Below are 21,461 nucleotides of genomic sequence, written 5' to 3' on the forward strand. Positions count from 1 at the left end.
ATGCAAAGCTCAGGAACCGAAGGAAGTAGGTCCCCGTAAGGTTGTGCGTTAATAGTTTTTTTTCTTCGCTTTTTCGTTTTTGTGACAGATTCTGGGATCAGCACTGGCATTGGTATTCTTCCTTGTGTCAGATATTTCGCCGTAATATGCGTATATATTGGTCAGGGAGCGAAAGGCTGTTTAAAATTTGTACAGAAGCAAGATGGCAGTTATAACTGATGAAAGGAGAAAATATAAAAATGCAGTAAATGAAGCAGGCAAAAAGGAATACAGACGTCTCAAAAATGAGATCGACAGGAAGTGCAAAATGGCTAAGCAGGGATGGCTAGATGACAAATGTAAGGATGTAGAGGCTTATCGCACTAGGGGTAAGATAAATACTGCCTACAGGAAAATTAAAGAGACCTTTGGAGTAAAGAGGACCACTTGTATGAATATCAAGAGCTCAGATGGAAACCCAATTCTAAGCAAGGAAGGGAAGGCAGAAAGGTGGAAGGAGTATATAGAGGGTCTATACAAGGGCGATGTACTTCAGGACAATATTATGGAAATGGAAGAGGATGTAGATGAAGATGAAATGGGAGATACGATACTGCGTGAAGAGTTTGACAGATCACTGAAAGACCTGAGTCGAAACAAGGCCCCCGGAGTAGACAACATTCCATTAGAACTACTGACGGCCTTGGGAGAGCCAGTCCTGACAAAACTCTACCATCTGGTGAGCAAGATGTATGAAACAGGCGAAATACCCTCAGACTTCAAGAAGAATATAATAATTCCAATCCCAAAGAAAGCAGGTGTTGACAGTTGTGAAAATTACCGAACAATCTGTTTAATAAGCCACAGCTGCAAAATACTAACTCGAATTCTTGACAAACGAATGGAAAAACTAGTAGAAGCCGACCTCGGGGAAGATCAGTTTGGATTCCGTAGAAATACAGGAACACGTGAGGCAATATTGACCTTACGACTTATCCTAGAAGAAAGATCAAGGAAAGGCAAACCTACGTTTCTAGCGTTTGTAGACTTAGAGAAAGCTTTTGACAATGTTGACTGGAATACTCTCTTTCAAATTCTAAAGGTGGCAGGGGTAAAATACAGGGAGCGAAAGGCTATTTACAATTTGTACAGAAGCCAGATGGCAATTATAAGAGTCGAGGGACATGAAAGGGAAGCAGTTGTTGGGAAGGGAGTAAGACAGGGTTGCAGCCTCTCCCCGATGTTATCCAACCTGTATATTGAGCAAGCAGTAAAGGAAACAAAAGAAAAATTCGGAGTAGGTATTAAAATCCATGGAGAAGAAACAAAAACTTTGAGGTTCGCCGATGACATTGTAATTCTGTCAGAGACAGCAAAGGACTTGAAAGAGCAGCTGAACGGAATGGACAGTGTCTTGAAAGGAGGGTATAAGATGAACATCAACAAAAGCAAAACGAGAATAATGGAATGTAGTCGAATTAAGTCGGGTGATGCTGAGGGAATTAGATTAGGAAATGAGACTCTTAAAGTAGTAAAGAAGTTTTGCTATTTGGGGAGCATAACTGATGATGGTCGAAGTAGAGAGGATATAAAATGTAGACTGGCAATGGCAAGCAAAGCGTTTCTGAAGAAGAGAAATTTGTTAACATCGAGTATAGATTTAAGTGTCAGGAAGTCATTTCTGAAAGTAATTGTATGGAGTGTAGCCATGTATGGAAGTGAAACATGGACGATAAATAATTCGGACAAGAAGAGAATAGAAACTTTCGAAATGTGGTGCTACGGAAGAATGCTGAAGATTAGATGGGTAGATCACATAACTAATGAGGAAGTATTGAATAGGACTGGGGAGAAGAGAAGTGGCACAACTTGATCAGAAGAAGGGATCGGTTGGTAGGACATGTTCTGAGGCATCAAGGGATCACCAATGTAGTATTTGAGGGCAGCGTGGAGGGTAAAAATCGTAGAGGGAGACCAAGAGATGAATACACTAAGCAGATTCATAAGGATGTAGGTTGCAGTAGGTACTGGGAGATGAAGAAGCTTGCACAGGATAGAGTAGCATGGAGAGCTGCATCAAACCAGTCTCAGGACTGAAGACAATAACAACAAACATTAGTCAGGTAGTAGAAATCAGAAGTTCGATGATAATAGTTGTAGTGGCTTCCAGCTCCGAAGTTATAGACAAATTCTGCAGCAGAAAACAGCGACGTATACACTTAATTTTTCGTAACTGATATATATTTTTTGTGAATTTGTTTCGGTTTATTTTTTTTAACATAGTAACACACTAGTAAAATTATGCACGAGACTCACTGCGCTCTATGCCCCAAAACAGCCTAAAAATTTAATTGAGTTTTCCTCCTGCTATATTGTATGCGTAATGTTTCTCTACTTCATATCCCTACTGGTGCTACAGCTTTAATGGCTAGGAATGAGTGTTGTTGTGGGCCAATGGTAAACGCAGCTATCTGCCTGTCAGTGACTTGTTTACGTCTGAATATGCGACGAGGGATCTGAATGAGTGCAGCAGTCCCCGCGCACTGAATTACCGCCCCGGTTCCGCCCTCCCATATCCTTGTCCTCCACTCGCGTGGGACTGACAGCGTCGTCACGTTCTAGCGCGCTCTACGTTCGCAGTGACTCACGTAGCACCGGCCCGTGGCCTGGTACCGTCTGTGACGCAATGCAACCAGCGACTACGCTCCCGTGAGTATCAGCAACGCGCCTCTGGCATTCCACAGCCAGTTGACCTCTCTCCCGCAGCCGTGGCATCCACAGTAGTACTCTCACCGGCCGCTCAGCTTAAAGGTCCGCACGTGTTGCCTACTCACGCATATTGGCTACTTCTGTTGTTGGTTGTTCGTATCTCATCCTTCACTGACCGCATTTTCAGTGTCCCAACTCTCCCTTTACATATCAGATGAATTCACATTTGAAACACTACCATCAGCTGCAGAATCTAATGACGACAGTGAAACTTTGTGCCGGACCGGGAGTCTAGCCCGGGTTTCCCGCTTATTTGGCTACCCGTGCACGAGTCACGGCCAGACCCAAACTTCCATACGTCGTTAACCATGCGTCTGCGTCCTTTATTCGTATATCCATTATGTATACTACTGGCCATTAAAATTGCTACACCACGAAGATGACGTGCTACAGACGCGGAATTTAACCGACAGGAAGAAGATGCTGTGATATGCAAATGATTAGCTCTTCAGAGCATTCACACAAGGTTGGCGCCGGTGGCGACACCTACAAAGTGCTGACATGAGGAAAATCTCCAACCGTTTTCCCATACACAAACAACAATTCACCGGCATTGGCTGGTGATTTGTTCAAATGTCTCTGAGCACTATGCGACTTAAATTCTGAGGTCATTAGTAGCCTAGAACTTAGAACTAATCAAACCTAACTCACCTAAGGGCATCACACACATCCATGCCCAAGGCAGGATTCGAACCTGCGACCGTAGCGGTCGCTCGGTTCCAGACTGTAGCGCCTAGAACCGCTCGGTCACTCCGGCTGGCGATGGTAAGGGGTGCCATTGGTTACACGTCTACGTCACCTCTTGTTCCCACTGACTGCACTTTGAACAGTGGACGTTACATTTTAGATGTGTTACGACCCGTGGCTCTACCCTTCATTCGATCCCTGCGAAACCCTACATTTCAGCAGGATAATGCACGACCGCATGTTCCAGGTCCTGCACGGGCCTTTCTGGATACAGAAAATGTTCGACTGCTGCCCTGGCCAGTACATTCTCCAGATCTCTCACCAATTGAAAACGTCTGGTCAATGGTGGCCGGGCAATAGGCTCGTCACAATACGCCAGTCACTACTCTATATGAACCGTGGTATCGTGTTGAAGCTGCATGGCCAGCTGTACCTGTACACGCCATCCAAGGTCTGTCTGACTGAATGCCCAGGCCGTTAATATGGCCAGAGGTGCTTGTTCTGGGTACTGATTTCTCGGGATCTAAGCACCCAAATTGCGTGGAAATGTAATCATATGTCAGTTCTAGTGTAATATATTTGTCCTATGAATACCCGTTTATCATCTGCATTTCCTCTTAATGTTGCAGTTTTAATGGCCAATAATGTATGTTCCCGTATATGTCAGAAGCTGTACTTAAAAGTCGTTGAAATGGCTTTGAGCACTATGGGACTTAACATCTTTACAAAAGCTGTTTGCCCGGTATCGGTACATAAATGCGATGTTGCAGTGCCTATATTATTCTGATTGCATGCATGTCCAAAGGAACTTTGCATAGTAATCAGAATAATACAGGTAATATCGTACTCGACCCTTAATCTGTCTCTTTCCTATATCGCAACGTAATTATTGTGAAACATTACTTATGCAGTATGTACCTTTCACTTTGAGGTGGAATCTCTGTTTTGAAACTTTCTGGCAGATTAAAACTGTTCGTTGGACCGAGACTCAAACCCCGAACCTTTCCAAACTCTGTTTCGCATAAGTCTTCGAAGCCGGACCTTGCCTTTCCCGGGAAGTGTTCTTACCGACTATGCTACACAGGCACGATTCTCGGCCGGCCATCGAATGATTCATCCTAGAGATAATCTCTTTGGCTCTGTATAATCCATTTCCCCGCCACATTCATTCCTGTAAGTGTGCTAGTTCCGCGAGATATGCAGGAGAACTTCTGTAAAGTTTCGATTAGGAAGAGAGGTAATGTCGAAACCGGAACTGTGAGGAGACGCTGCGAGTTGTGTCTGGATAGCTCGACCGGTAAGAGCATTTCCTAGAACTGGCAAGGTCCGGCTCTCGATGTGGCAGAGAGTTTTAAACTGCCAAGTAGTTTCATTATTAATCATATTACTCCCTTACGAGATGACAACATTGATGGTAAACTTCTGCAACCTAGTTTACCGAGTAAAATTCCAGGGGTTAGCACTACTAAAGGATACTAAAAGCAATATGCGAATTGAAGTACTGGACAAATGCAGCTTATATAAGAGTAACGCTCCAGTGTTCTGTTCAGGTATGCTTAACAGGCGTCAAACGACTTCAGAGACGCCCTGAAACTACCTCCGTAATTATTTTTTTTAGACACTGACCTACAGAATTTTTGCCTGACAAAGACAACTCAAACTTAACCTATTCATTTATTACCCACAATATACAAGCCCAACGCAATCTGACTGCTGTACATTGACAACATGACTTCCAATAATTAACACAAAATAATGGCCCTGCATTGCAAGAAATCCTAACAATAATAGGAAATCCAACTAGTAGGAGGAATATGGTTAGCGAAAGAAAGATTTTGTTCAAAAATGGTTCAAATGGCTCTGAGCACTATGGGACTTAACATCTATGGTCATCAGGCCCTAGAACTTAGAACTACTTGAACCTAACTAACCTAAGGACAGCACCCAACACCCAGCCATCACGAGGCAGAGAAAATCCCTGACCCCGCCGGGAATCGAACCCGGGAACCCGGGCGTGGGAAGCGAGAACGCTACCGCACGACCACGAGATGCGGGCAAAGATTTTGTTGAAGAGCAAACAATGTATTTAGAAAATTTTATCTTATTCATGTGACATCGAGTTCCAAAAATTATATAGTTGTCAATAATTCCACTGGTCAAACATTATCAATCAAATTCATTATTATACATTTCGTTGCTTATTTTCTTATAAACATATCATTTCATCTCACTTTACAATGCATGTCCTACCAACACAGTTCGAAAACACTTGAAAATATGAATTTTATGCTTTATTTGAAGGCGGTTACTAGGCTGAAGTCTATAACTGTCAGACAATAATCTGATTTTTTTTACGCCCATTGTTAAGTTGGTTTTTCCTATCGTTCACTTGATAATGAGCACAGAGGCTGAAAAGAGCTGATTTTGTGTGACATACAGAGTTTTGTCTAATACTCACAACCAAATAAAGGAACAAATTCGCATTTTAAGAACACATATGTAGGACGATGTCTTTCATACTCCCGCCACGGCCACGAGAAGTCACCAGAGTAATACAATGAAATGCGGCAGTTGCTGGAGCACTGCAGGAGCACTGCAGAATCGTAGTGCTCTTCACTTGGCTGCTGTGCGTGAGATAGAAGCCGAAAAACTTCTCATGGTTCGGTGGAAGCTGCCGAAGATGACCGACACTATGTCGCGTAATGACACCTCGGAGTGTACGCTCATGTTGATTTCATGCGGCTGTGCCCGCCTGCGCATTGATTGGAAAGTCGCAGACGATGTGGGCGCAAATGAGGCGACCAGTCGCTTGCCTATTCATCTTCACCAATTTCTCGTTCACTGTTGGATATCCATTCTGTTGCGTTTACTATTAAAGATTTCATCTAAAGTTATTTGTATTCTCTTAAATCTCAAGTAAATTATTTATGTGGAACGACTGTTGTGATTATTCTGTTTTATTAATTACTGACTCATCACTTTGTGACGTAGTTTTCAATTTGGTAGCAACACGGAATACTTTGTTGCTAGCCTTAGCGTTGAAAATGTTGGAACAGAATTATTTTCGCCAAAACAGTCACACACAAAATCCCACGCAAAAATGACAGCGAAATTCCAATAACTGAAAGAAGAACTACAGATGCTACATACATACGTAGCATTTATTTGCTTTCGAGAACCTGTCAGTGAAAACTGTTAACTGAAACTGAATACTGAAGTACATCTTAAAAGTTGTGGGACATGAAATGCAATTTCGGACATGAAATATACACAAAAATAAAATACTGCTTCACGCGAAAGGAAAATAACTGAGATTACCTACACTGTTCGTTGTAAATTAATTTGCTTGCTTAGCACAAGACTGATGGTTCTGACTACGAACTGTTTTCCCCTAACTATGAAAATTGAGATCTGCCTTGAAATAAAAGTAACTTGCTTCCTGCTCAGCATACTGGTGTACTGACGTTTTCGAAATGGATTAGAAATCAGCGAATGCAGCAGCTAAAGGAAAAATAAATTACTCACCACAACATTTGTTTTTTGCTTGTCAGAAAGAGTCTATGGCTTCACGTGGCGTAAGGTGCAAGGCACACACGACAAAACATTTCAAATTTTACTAAGAGTGCTGAAGGAACGTTTTACTTTAAAGAAAGACTTCTTGAAAAACTAAACTCCTATTATTGTCAGGAATGACTGTACAACATTAGAAGACTCTAACAATCACGAAATTCTCTCAAAACAAAAATTACAGACATACAACTAATTGCATTATTTGTGACATAATGAAAGAAAGATATCCAAGTAACACTAATCATGAATGTTATTAGCTATCTGAGGAACAAAGATTTTCTTCAATTAATAATTCTGCAAACAAACATTTCATTCTTGCTCATGCGATGGTTTCCCTGAAGAATTCATCTAAAAATCTTCTCCATCGATAGAATCAGTAACGTATGTTTACAAACAAGTTTTAATCTCCATAATGAAGTATTCCACATAATTTCTCTCACGTTCACAAATATTAAATCCCCTTCTCTGAAACAGTTGCTCGCTACTATTTCTCAATTACGAATGCCCCAGGGCTGCACAATTGACAGGTGACCAAACGAACCGTAAATAAACTTAAACACAGAGTCAGGGATATTATTCCCTACTCGTGCAGCGCGCTCATTCATCTTTGTCCCGGTACATTACAGCTGAATTATTTTCAGTGGCAGAAAACATAGCAAAACATTGTACTTCAGATGAAAATAGGATTTCGACCAGCGTCATGCCCTACAGAAGGCAACGAGACACCAACGAGTTAATGAGCTAGTTAATAACGTAGACCTTTGGATGTGGATGCGCGATTCGAAGCAGCTTAGTTAAAAATAATGATCGACGTCTGGTTCGAAGACAGATCATTGAATTTTCAGTGCAATAGGGTCTGTAGCTGTAACGAATTTTTTGAACGATTTCGTGATGCCATCATCTGTCATTCTCTTTATTTCATGTACGACTGTACAGTTCCGGCCTTAGGCCATTTTCAAGTATCTAAAATGGAAGCATTTGTGATTTTCACACAGGAACAAGTCATGTCTGAAGATATACTAGGCGCATTATAACTTACTTATAACTTAGCAAAATTAACTATGAAGAATGCTCAAGATTTTGTATTGGACGGACAGGAAGGAAGTTAACACAGGAGTTAAACAAAATACAATAAGCGGCAATAACCCATCCAGTTGTGTTGCGCACTTAAAAGACACCAGCCACAAAATACTTAACACAGATAATCATTTGAAATATTACAATAAGGTACAGAAAGGAAAAATCATGGATGTAATGGAAGAAATTGCAATTTATATCCATCTGAAAGGCCAATCAGACACAGTTATAAATGAGCACAGGCATCCGTGAAATAGGAAATTCCTAGACAACTTTTTAACAGCATTACAGAACCATAGAATGTAAAATAATCGCTACACTATGTATAAATATGACCGTCATGTCAGACATCGCGCAACCATTAAGCAGCTTTTCCCCGACTCGCACAGTTTTCAGTACTGTTTCATTAGAGTACTGTGATCGATTTTATGCACAAGATCTTTGTAACAACTATTCAAAAATGACGTGCTCCCACAATAAGAGAACAAATATTTACAAGTTACTTTAAAGACATTACGTAGTCATTTTTATACCAGTGATGAACGATAATTAAATATAAACGTCCGGCATGGGTGACCCTGCTGGCAGATACCTTAGATACCTTACCGCCGGCATAGCCCTCCGGATCCAGCGCACGCAAGCCTCCTCGCCCACACGGACAATGCTACGTTAAGGCGGTGTCCAAGTTTGCTGAAGCTTCGGTATGCGGTGAAAACAACCTATGGCAAGAAAAAATCTTACGTTGTCATTGTCATATAATCTGTTTCTCAATATCACTGGCTCTCAACCACTTCCAATTTCTCTTTCTCTTAATTCCTACCCTCCTGGCACTGTCTCCTTCATTCCTTTCCTAGCACTGTTTTGTCACTATCAGCTGTGTTTCCTTTACACTGTATCACTGTCTTTCTCTCACACTGCCATTGTCTCCTTCGCTCTTTCGATAACATAACCACTGTCTTCAATCTTCTAGTATTTAGTAATTCCCCGTCTCTTTGCCACTGCTACTGTTTTCTTTCCTTTCAGCATAAAAAAGCGTGCTACAATTTTTAGGAAAATTTTTAAGGTAGAATCAGGCATCCACCACCCCACTTTTCAGTCAGAGACTTTTGAATAAACAAGAACATATTAGCATTTTTTGTTCTCCGATGGGCGCATTTTTTCCACTGGTTCCCTTCTTTTCCGTACTGCATCGGGGCATTTAAAACTCACGAAACAAGAAAAGGATTGGTCACTGAAATTTAAATAGTTCTCTTGCGTGAAATCAAAATAACTAAAAAGCAATTTTACACCTCATACCGAATTTTAACTGCAAAAATACTTGGCACGTGCTTCAGTACTACAACATGGGGTTCCCAGATGATAACGGAGACACTTCACAACATACATTTCAGCACGAAGTCACTTTATAACAACATTTTCTCCTTAAACTGGATTTCACGTGCATATTTTACTTGTACAAGCAGGGTAACTTTAAGCCCTTGGTGTCGACACGGTAGCTCAGCGTGTTCGGTCAGAGGGATAGCTGTCCTCTGCAATAAAAAAAAAAAAACTTAGTATGTGGACCATCGATGACCTGGACGGGTGTCATGGGACGCCCGCACCGAACAAATCCAACAAACAGTATCGAACAAAATGAAATTAAAAAGAGGGTAGCTTCTTTGATTCATAATCAAAACGTTTTCGCGCCCGGGTTCGAATCCCGCCGCTGCTTAAATTCTGGTTAATAATCAGCCTTTGAGACCGATGATTTCCGGCATAAGAAGTCACCCTCATTCTGCCAACGGCCTTGTCAAAGAGGGCGGAGGAGCGGTCAGCGGTTCAGGGCACTCTCTTGTCCTAGGCGTGGGAAACTGCCCCTAAAGGCGGAAGAATCAGCAATGATCAACGGCATGACGATGCAGAAGGCAATAGAAACCACTGTATTAAAGACCCGTAACGTGTATCCACAGGACATTTGGCCTGTAATTGAGGAAGTGTCATGATGATCTCTCCATTGGCAAAAGATTCCGGAAGTCCCCCATTCGGATCTTCGGAAGGGTACTGCCAAGAGGGGGGGGGGGGGCGGGGGGGAGGGGAGGATTACCATGAGAAAAAGATTGAATAATCATCGAAAGGGTAACGTTCTACGAGTCGAGGCGTGCAATGTCAGAAGCTTGAACGTGGTAGGGAAACTAGAAATTGTGCAAAGGGAAATGCAAAGGCTCAATCTAGATATAGTGTGAGTGAAGTGGAAAGGAGACAAGGATTTCTGGTCAGATGAGTATAGGGTAATATCAACAGCAGCAGAAAATGGTATAACAGGAGTAGGATTCATTATGAATAGGAAGGTAGAGCAGAGAGTGTGTTACTGTGAACAGTTCAATGGTAGGGTTGTTCTTATCAGAATCGACAGCAAACCAACACCAACAACGATAGTTCAGATATACATGCCGACGTCGCAAGATCAAGAGGAAGAGAGAGAAAGTGTATGAGGATATTGCAAGGGTAAAGGGGGATGAAAACCTAATAGACAAGGGAACTGGAATGCAGTTGAGAGGAAGGAGTAGAAGAAAAGGTTACAAGAGGATATGGGCTTATGACAAGGAATGAGAAAGGAGAAAGACTAATTGCGTTCTGTAACAAGTTTCAACTAGTAACAGCAAATACCCTGTTCATGAATCACAAGAGGTTGAAATGGCTCTGAGCACTATGCGACTTAACTTCTGAGGTCATCAGTCGCCTAGAACTTAGAACTAATTAAACCTAACCAACCTAAGGACATCACATACATCCATGCCCAAAGCAGGATTCGAACCTGCGACCGTAGCGGTCGCTCGGTTCCAGACTGTAGCGCCTAGAACCGCACGGCCATTCCGGCTGGCATCACAAGAGGAGGAGGTATACTTGGAATAGGCCGGGTGATATGGGAAGATTTCAATAAGATTACATCATGGTCAGGCATAAATTCCGGAATCAGATACTGGATTGTAAGGCTTACCCAGGAGCAGATATAGACTCAGATCACAATATAGTAGTCATGAAGATTAGGCTGAAGTTTAAGACATTAGTCAGAAAGAATCAATACGCAAAGAAGTGGGATACGGAAGTTCTAAGGAATGACGAGATACGTTTGAAGTTCTCTAACGCTATAGATACAGCAATAAGGAATAGCGCAGTAGGCAACACAGTTGAAGAGGAATGGACGTCTCTAAAAAGGGCCATCACAGAAGTTGGGAAGGAAAACGTAGGTACAAAGAAGGTAGCTGCGAAGAAACCATGGGTAACAGAAGAAATACTTCAGTTGATTGATGAAAGGACGTACAAAAATGCTGCGATAAACTCAGGTATAAAGAAATACAAGTCGCTGAGAAATACGAAGTGCAGGGAAGCTAAGAAGAAATGGCTGCAGAGAAAATGTGAAGACATGCAAAAAGGAGTGACTGTCGGAAGGACAGACTCAGCATACAGGAAACTCAAAACAACATTTGGTGACATTAAAAGCAAGGGTGGTAACATTGAATGCAACGGGAATTCCACTGTTAAAGACAGAGCAGAGAGCGGATAGGTGGAAAGAATACATTGAAAGCCTCTATGAGGGGAAAGATTTGTCTGATATGATAGAAGAAGAAATAGGAGTCAATTTAGAAGAGATAGGGGATCCAGTATAAGAATCTGAATTTAAAAGAGCTTTGGAGGACTTAAGGTCAAATAAGGGACAAGTGATAGATAACGTTGCATCAGAATTTCTGAAGTCATTGGGGGAAGTGGCAACAAAACGACTGTTCGCGATGGTGTATGGAATGTATGAGTCTGGCGACATAACATCTGACTTTCGGAAAAGCACCATGCACACAATTCCGAAGACGGCAAGAGCTGACAAGTGCGAGAATTACCACACAATCAGCTTAACCGCTCATGCATCCAAGTTGCTTACAAGAATAATATACAGAAGAAAGGAAAAGCAAACTGAGGATGCGCTAGGTGACGATCAGTTTGGCTTAAGGAAAAGTAAAGGGACGAGAGAGGCAATTCTGACGTTACGGCTAATAATGGAAGCAAGGCTAAACAAAAATCAAGACACGTTAGTATGATTTGTTGACCTGGATAAAGCGTTCGACAGTGTAAAATGGTGCAAGATGTTCGAAATTCTGACAAAAATTGGGGTAAACTATAGCGAGAGACGGTTTTTATATAACATGTAAAGAGCCAAGAGGAACTAGTAAGAGTGGACGACCAGGAACGAAGTTCTCGGATTAAAAAGGATGTAAGACAAGGCTGTAGCCTTTCGCCCCTGCCGTTCAATCTCTACATCGAGGAAGCAATGATGGAAATAACGGAAAGGTTCAGGAGTGGAATTGAAATTCAAGGTGAAAGGGTATCAATGACACGATTAGCTGATGACATTGCTGTCCTAAGTGAAAGTGAAGAAGAATTACATGATCTGCTGAACGGGGAGAACAGTCTAATGAGTACACAGTACGGTTTGAAAGTAAATTGAAGAAAGCCGAAGGTAATGAGAAGTAGTAGAAATGAGAACAGAGAGAAACTTGACATCAGGATCGATGGTCACGAAGTAGATGAAGTTAAGGAATTCTGCTACCTAGACAGTAAAATAATCAATGACGGACGGAGCAAGGAGGACATCAAAAGCAGACTAGCTATGACAGAAAAGGCATTCCTGGCCAAGAGAAGTCTCCTAATGTCAAATATCGGCCTTAATTTGAGCAAGAAATTGCTGAGAATGTACGTAAGGAGTACAGCATTGTGTGGTGGTGAAACATAGACTGTGGGAAAACCGAAACAGAAGAGAATCGAAGCATTTGAGATCTGGTGCTACAGACGAATGTTCAAAATTAGGTGGACTGATAAGGTAAGGAATGAGGAGACTACGTAGAATCGGGGGGAAAGTAATATGTGGAAAACACTGGTAAGGAGAAGGGACAGGATGATAGGACATCTGTTAAGGCATAAGGGAATGACTTCCATGGTACTAGAAATATCTGTAGAGGGCAGAAACTTTTGAGGAAGACAGAGATTTGAATACATCCAGCAAATAATTGAGGACACAGGTTGCAAGTGCTACTCTGAGCTGAAGAGTTAGACCAGGAAAGGAATTCGTGGGGGGCTGGATCAAACCAGTCAGAAGATATATATATCACGGAAATTCAATAAGATAAGAAAAAATTTTTGAGGTTTTTAGAGATCTGGGCCTCTGGGGCTTAAGAATATATCGTAAATATTTCAGCAAGTTGCTGAGCATAACTGTCTTGTAAACCTCGGCTGGTGACGGCGAAAATATAGTAAAAAACACTTTTTTGCGGTTTTCCGTGGAACTGCCCGTGATCTAATGGCGCCTCCAGAAGTCTCATTATCCCCACCGCAGACCACATCAAATGTAAAAAGAACCAACCGGTTTACCCCATTTGCCTAAGGAGACAATGTGTAATATTCATACTTTGACCCTATACTGTAGAATAGTGAGAAAAAGACGATCCTTCTGTTGGGTATACTAGTGGTCCCTAACTCAAGGGGTATCCAAAATACTTGGCGCTACCTTTTTATCGCCAGTAGAATCCGACGTTTAGGAAACCGAAAAATCCCGTTATTATGGACGGCTTTTTGGAAAATATTACGTACGCATACCGATAAAAACTTCGAGGTTTGCCTTTCACACTGTAATTCTGTTCGAGACAGCAAAGGTCTTGGAAGAGTTGTTGGACAGAATGGTGTCTCGAAAAGATGTAAGATGGTTAACAGCAAAAGTAAAACAAGGGTATTTAAACGAATTAGACTGATTACTGCCGAAGAAATTAGATAAAGAAATGAGACACTAAAAGTAGTATTTGAGTTTTGTTTATTGAGCAGTAATATGACTGACGATGCCTGAAGTCGAGAGGATTTAAAAATGGACACTGCTCATAACATGAAAAGTATTTATGAAAAGGAGAATTTATTAACATTTAATATAAATTTAAGTGTTACGAAATCTTTTCTTCTGTGTAGCTTTATTTAAAAGTGAAATGTGGATGATAGGCAGTTTGGACAAGAAGAGAATAGAAGGTTTTGAAATGGTGTGCAACAGAAAAATGTTAGGGGTTGGATAGGTAGACTGAAAAACTGTAAGGAGTACTGAATATAACTGGACCAAAGAAAGTTATGACACAACGTCTACATCTACATATGAAACGTCCCCTTAGAAAAATTATACATGACTGTGCTTAAACTGACACACAACAATTTTTTTTAGCGCAACGCAATCTGACTCAAAAATCTGTACAAAAAAAATGGCCCTGACTATCATTAACCTATACGTTTCACAAATCGCTTACCTCACAAAAATCTTGGTTACTCGAACTACTGCAATACAGCGAGCGCCACTACTGCCAGCTAAATAAAAGATTCAAACTACTGAAGGCACTAACTACTGACAGGCATAGTTAGCAAATGAAAGATTTTGATAGAGAACAAACAATGTATTTACCTTAATAGTCATAATATATATAGCAGTTCATGACATCCAGTCTTACAAATTACAAAACTCCGCCATCTCTCTCCCCATGTCCATCACTGCTGGCGGCTCACCTCCAACTGCGCAACGCTACGCGCTGTTACCATCCAGCTGCCACTGCCCAACACTACAATGGCAGACAACAATGCAAACCAGCCACAGACTGCACACGGCACAGCCAGTGATTTTTATACAGAGCACTACGTGGCGGCGGCGTTACCAATAAAAAAACCTAAACAGCCTACTTACATAGCAGGCCCACTGCAGTCCTTGTAGAGATAATGGTATTGGTGGGTCATCAAAGGTGTAGACCCACTGTAGTCCTTGTAGAGATAGCCAGCAGCCATCTGTTGCGACTGTGCAGGCGCACAATCACCACCGAAGAGTCTTGCGGATAATATAGTAAGTCCATAACCACCACTTGTGCACTCACAAAAATTGTTTTTGAAATGTCCTTACAACCAGCAATGCTGTCATCCAGTCCCTTACTGAATTATTAACACACGTGCAAACACTATCAGTCCCTACTTCTCATATATTGTCCATATACTATGACCAACAGAAACGTGTGCAGTGAAATGTAATTTACAAGTTACTTAATTTGATGAACTGGTGTCAATTACAATTTTATAACATAAGAATACAATAACGAAGGTACAAAATATATCATTAAATAACATAACAATGCAGATAACATTTGTAGTAGTACAGGCTTTACAAAAGAATCGAAATAGCAAATACATCAGTGTTACAAAAATTACGACATAAGTACATACATAAAAGATCAGAATAACTTTTGAAACATCAACTTCACACATGAGCATTAGAACAAAACAGAATAAATAATGTGTAAACATCTTTACAAAGTAAATAACATGTTATTAATGCAAATTATATTTGAAGATAACACTATTCCTCGTCATAGTGAATGTAGCTTAGTATTAGAAAAGTTCTGCAACATAAGTCTTATCAGATAAACATATAAAGACAGGAAGAACATAAATACACAAGGGTACACAAACACATAGTGGGATAACACAAGGAAAGGGCAGAGTTTGTTTTACTGCAGTATTTTGCAAACAAAACTTTCTTTACTTCTCGGAGATCTCCCTTCGTTCTTCATTATTTACAAAAAGTCCTATCTATACCTGCTTTCTGTACTTTTCTCATATAACCTCTCAGTGCATTTCTTCAAATCCATCGCAACTTATTCTCTTATATAGTCTACCCCCTCTTAAGCTAACTTAAATCTACTGAGCTCAGATGCTTAACTAAGGGACGAGGCAATGCAGCAGCACAAAACAATTAATACAAACAGCAATGAAAAAAAAGGTGCAGGTAAGCAAAGCAAGCAGTAATAAATGTAATAACTTATATCTAAACATGACAAACCCACAAGCAGAAAAAATAGTACACTGAAGACAACAACGCAGATAAGGGAAATGTATATTCACATCTTAATGTCTATGTAATTAAAATGGTGCACCACTACTTATTCAATGAAATAAATTACCAAGTACTTGAAAAGAAAATTATGTATGCAGTTCCTGTGAAGGGCAATGTCTTTTTGTGCTCCCTCATTTTTTTGGAAGTATATCACGAAGTTATTCTTTACTGGGTCTGTAGGCATAAAATATTTATATTAGTACATCTATAAAATTTTACTTTAACCAATGCTGCAGGGCAGCTAGAAACTAGATATTCAACAAAATAGGCAAAGCAAGCGTGAAACGTCATTCAGAATACTGGCAAGTGATCTTTCAAAGAACACAAATTCTGGTCATATGTAAAGGCTCTTAGTGGCACCACAATTAGTGTTCAGTCCATAATGAATGAGAAAGGAACTTAAATTGAAGGGATCAAAGCAAAAGCTGAAACGTCATTCGCTAGCCATAAGGCATTTCATAATGCAGTAAACAATCCTCCAACTAGCAAGACAATAGACGTGAAATGTTTCTCATCATTTCATTTCAGTAAATATCATAAATTAAGAGCTCCACAGTGCAATCATATGTTTTCAAGTTTGGGCGTGTCGTATTTGCGATGCTTTCTACAAAGGAATGAATGTCAATAGCGAGGATAATGGCATCTTTCTTTTTTTTTCCTCTCTCTCTCTCTCTCTCTCTCTCTCTCTCTCTCTCTCGCTATGTAGGTGAGAACAACAGAATTTTTTTCGCATACAGAGGAAATTGGTGACTGCCACCCTAATTGACACATCATGTCCGTGGCACTCTCTTCACTATTTCCCGATAATACAAAACGAGCTGGTCTTCTTTGAACATTTTCGATGTCCGTCAGTCCTCTCTGATGCGGATCCCACACCGCACAGCTATGCACCAGTAGGAGACGGACAAAAGCGTGGACTAATCAGTTTTTTTAGTCTGACTAAATGAAGCGATCAGGTTGATAGGACACATGCTGGGGCATCAAGCAATCTTCATATTGATAATAAAGAGTGGTGTAGTGCGTGAACTTTGTGGAGGAAGGCTAATGGATGAATGCAGTAAGCAGGTTCAAATGAAGAGGGGTACAGAGGACAGGCTAGCATGGAGAGTTACATCAAACCAGACTTCAGACTGAGGACCAAAAAGTAACATATACAATAATCTACACAACTTATGTCAACGTATTTGAGTAGTCATAGGCTGCATTTTTAACGCGATTTGCATCAGTTTTTAATTTACATGAAACTACCAGAGCGTAAATTTCGAGTGTGTTCAGAGGGATGGTTTCCATTGATCCTCTTGCACACCATCCATGAAAATGTACCTTCCGCCACACATTGAATACTGGCTTGCAGAGTATATATGTAGGTATTGTTTGAAAGTAGCAATGACCAAAATGGTTCAAATGGCTCTCGAAAAAAATGGTTCAAATGGCTCTGAGCACTATGGGACTCAACTTCTGTGGTCATTAGTCCCCTAGAACTTAGAACTACTTAAACCTAACTAACCTAAAGACATCACACACATCCATGCCCGAGGCAGGATTCGAACCTGCGACCGTAGCAGTCGCACGGTTCCGGACTGGGCGCCTAGAACCGCGAGACCACCGCGGCCGGCTGCACACACTCGTTTCAGATTTAATATGTTATCGGATAAGAGAAGGAAGTAGTTGGAAACCCATGCACACGCATGTGAATTTTTGTTAAAATAAGACTGATGAAAATCGCATCATGATCCGAGCTGGGGATCACAAGATATTTCACTTTTAATTAAGCATAATTGTCAGAATAGGCGATAAGCCACTGTAGCGCATGAGGAAGACTTTGTGCACAAAAAGCACCAGTCATCATGGCAGATATTCGAAGTGTGGCGTCAGTAGGTCTGGGAGGCTGGCGTAAGTATGATAGCAGGACCATAAATATATATGTCAGGGCCTGACACTCCAACATCTACGACCTGATAGAGCAGTTCAAAATAGTGCAGAATGGAAAGGAAAAATAATCCATCATAAGGCTACATGTTGTCATAATTAGGGCGCAAGTGAGATTATTTCACTTATTATTTTGAGAGTGTCTCCCCTGGAGCCAACGACTTAGGCCATATGCTACGAGAAAGAAGACCGCTCATAAAGTGAATCGTCTGACGACACTGAAAACCAGAAAGATTAGTGGCAGAGGGTGACGAGCTATTGTTCAGGGAGAAAGCACCGAGTGTTGGATGAGGTTGGGCGTGAAACAAACAGCATCGTTTTTGTTGTGTCGGCTTAACAACGTATGGTGAAGTGCAGCTATGTTGACTGTGAATTTAGTTGGTGTTGAGGAAGTTTCTTTTGATTTTTGACAGTCTCCACAGACTTAGACGATGACGGATAATGAGCAATGTTTATGCCATGTTATGAGCCATCACTCTAGCTTATGCCCATGTGGCTAATCTAGTTGTTTACTATCTCTGTTTCGTGACAGTATCATCGCTGATGATCTCTTAGTCATTACGGTGGGTTCAGATTATTTTTTAATCTAGGTATCATGTTGCTCACAGCCAGCAGATCCTAAACTACACTTAAACTCTTAAGTCTCACGTGGCACAGATAAAAAATCATATCTCTCACAGTACAGCATTGTTGTAGCGGCTTAGAACTGTAAATTCATATGCGAGTAAACGTTTCGTTCATGGTGCTAGTGTCGTGTTGATCGGAAGTAAGTCCCATCGTGTGAGCTCCATGAATTCTGATAAAAACACTCGTAGGTTTGCACAATTGATGTAGCCTAACAAACTGAAGGTCATTCGTCTGATAGCCGCATGTCGTTGAATGAACGTTTCTCTTTGAACTCTTGCAGCTTCTAGCTACTGAAAGCGGCAGTTACACTGTTGAGTGAGAATGGTGAACGAAGTGAAATAATTTCAGGAAGCATACCACCATTCACACGAAATAATTACTTGAAATATCAGAATCTGAAATGGGGATATCGGAACGAGAATTTGAGCCCGTCTTCTGCTGAATAATGTTGTCTAGTGAACGTTCAACTCATAAGAATGATGGTCACAGTAATGTTTAATAATCACTGTACCACGTTGTTACGTCGTATATGACAAATACTTTATGAACTGTTCTGCGTGAAGTTATGAAAAGGACTGAAGGTTCTCTGCATTGAAATATAATTGCCAAAAAGTTGCGAAGTTGCTAGCTAGCGGCCAATACCGTCGCGAGGGAAGAGTAGGTAAAAAAAGTGACAATCTGTACGCAACACTTGTTTGTCTCTTTCGTTTGAAGTAAGGCGTGTGACAAGTGTAATCTCCCTTTATCAGAAAACTAGGTAGACCAGTGACTGTACAAGAGAGGTTAGCATTCCGATTGCTGACGGAACTTGGAGAGCGGAAAATTTTGTCAGCACAGGTTTCTGCGTTCGGAAAACACTTCATGACACACATTCTGTGATGCAGTAACGCAATGCTATCACTTTATTTGCCTATTGTAGGCTGGAAGCTACTGTACAGTTAAATTAACAGATTAGGATGAAGAGACTTGATGGGTAATGCCGCTGTCATAAATTCATTATCCCGTTGTAGTTATCTTGGAGTTAGGAGTGAATGATCGTATTTAAGTACTTGCCTGTTTCGTAAATGGTCTGAATTCTGTGCGCTATTTAGTTTTCTTCTGTGGTAGTAACTAGGCAGTTTATAAAACTAAACTCAGTCGATGATTGTCGAGAATACCAGGCGTCATAATGGCAGACTACTTTTAATGAAACTTCTGATTTATTGACTGTAAATCTAAGTAGATAAAGGCACATGAACTGCTAAAAATCTAAGTAGATAAAGGTACATGAACTGCTAAAGGACATAAGCATATCCATGGGTAAGTAAATAAATAACAGTAACTTTATTGTAAAGTTTGTGGATACACATGGAGAATGAAATATTATGTTAGATCAACAATCGTTTCTCAAGAGTAAGTTATGGTCGAGAGCGATGACAAAATCGACTTTTTATATGATTTTCAACCCTATAGTATACAGTTCGTGCCTGCAAAAGTATTTTTAATTGCGAAAGTATTTTGGAAGTTAAAGCATATTGAATGGAACAGTTCGCCGACGGAAATACAGGCAGCCGTGGCCGCTGGATGAATTACTTCAACACACGATTCGACTAGTACACCAACTGCAGCTTAATAAAGATTTGCTTAAAATATGTGCCAGTGGCAATACACGAAAAGACAGCGAGAGTTTCAACGTTTGCACTTGGAGACTGGCACCGAAACATATTCTTTGTGGAGCAAAAACTGTCGTAATAACAGCATTTATAGCTGCTGATACATTCAAAGAAGGTTATTCATCTATTCTAAAGACCATGAACGTGTCACGAATCGTCTTTGGGAGGAAGAGCAAAAACTTCGATGGGTCATCCAATAATAGATTCTTGGCCGCCGCAGACTGAGGAATGTCTGAGTTTGTTAAGAGAACCCGGATTCAAAAGATGCAGCACCAAATTCTGAAAAAGAGCATGTTTGAGGAAGAGGAAGTATGCCACTAAGGCACTGAGGCCGTTGATTAACCGCTTGTTTTGAAACATCGTGTTTTTTTCCAAACTTTAAATACATTCTTCTTGGAACAACATTTTTCAGCGCGTACCACTGTAGAGCCTCGACAGATTAACTGATTTATTCGTTTCTTTTTATAACGAAGGATAATTAAATTTAAGGGGGCCTTAGCGACAGCTTCTATTCTGTATCCGATTTTTAAATAATCTTTTAAACATCTGAAAGTAGAGAAACGTGCCAAGAAATTTACATTTTTTCCAATAGCTGCCATTTTTGGGGTCTTTTTCATAACGTCATAGTGACAGCCTCTAAAATTCTGATTTACCGATTTCCATTTTTATGGGTTTCAGAAACAGCGGCGAGTCTCTACAACGCTTTGCACAGACCAGGAGGTGCCGCAGGATGCATGCTTTGATACGGGCTGCAGCCGCCATTTTTAATTTGTTATATTTCTTTTCCATACTCGAATATATAATAAATTGGTAAAACACCCATTTTAATACAAACATCCTGGTTGAAAAATCATTACTAAACCTTATCCATTTCTCTCGAACAGAATCTTCCATTAACAATGTGCCATAAAGGCAACATGCCGATGGAGTAGTTCCTGAGCGGTGACGTATACAATGAGGTTACAGCACTGTCGATGCTCACTGTACAACAACGATCAACTGGGTTATGCTTTGTCTGTTCTAGGCACTACAGTCTGGAACCGCGCGACCGCTACGGTCGCAGGTTCAAAAATGGTTCAAATGGCTCTGAGCACTATGGGACTTAACAGCTGTGGTCATCAGTCCCCTAGAACTTAGAACTATTTAAATCTAACTAACCTAAGGACATCACACACATCCATGCCCGAGGCAGGATTCGAACCTGCGACCGTAGCAGTAGCGCGGTTCCGACTTAGCGC

Source organism: Schistocerca gregaria, chromosome 4, assembly GCF_023897955.1.
Source record: "Schistocerca gregaria isolate iqSchGreg1 chromosome 4, iqSchGreg1.2, whole genome shotgun sequence".
Classification (NCBI taxonomy): domain Eukaryota; kingdom Metazoa; phylum Arthropoda; class Insecta; order Orthoptera; family Acrididae; genus Schistocerca; species Schistocerca gregaria.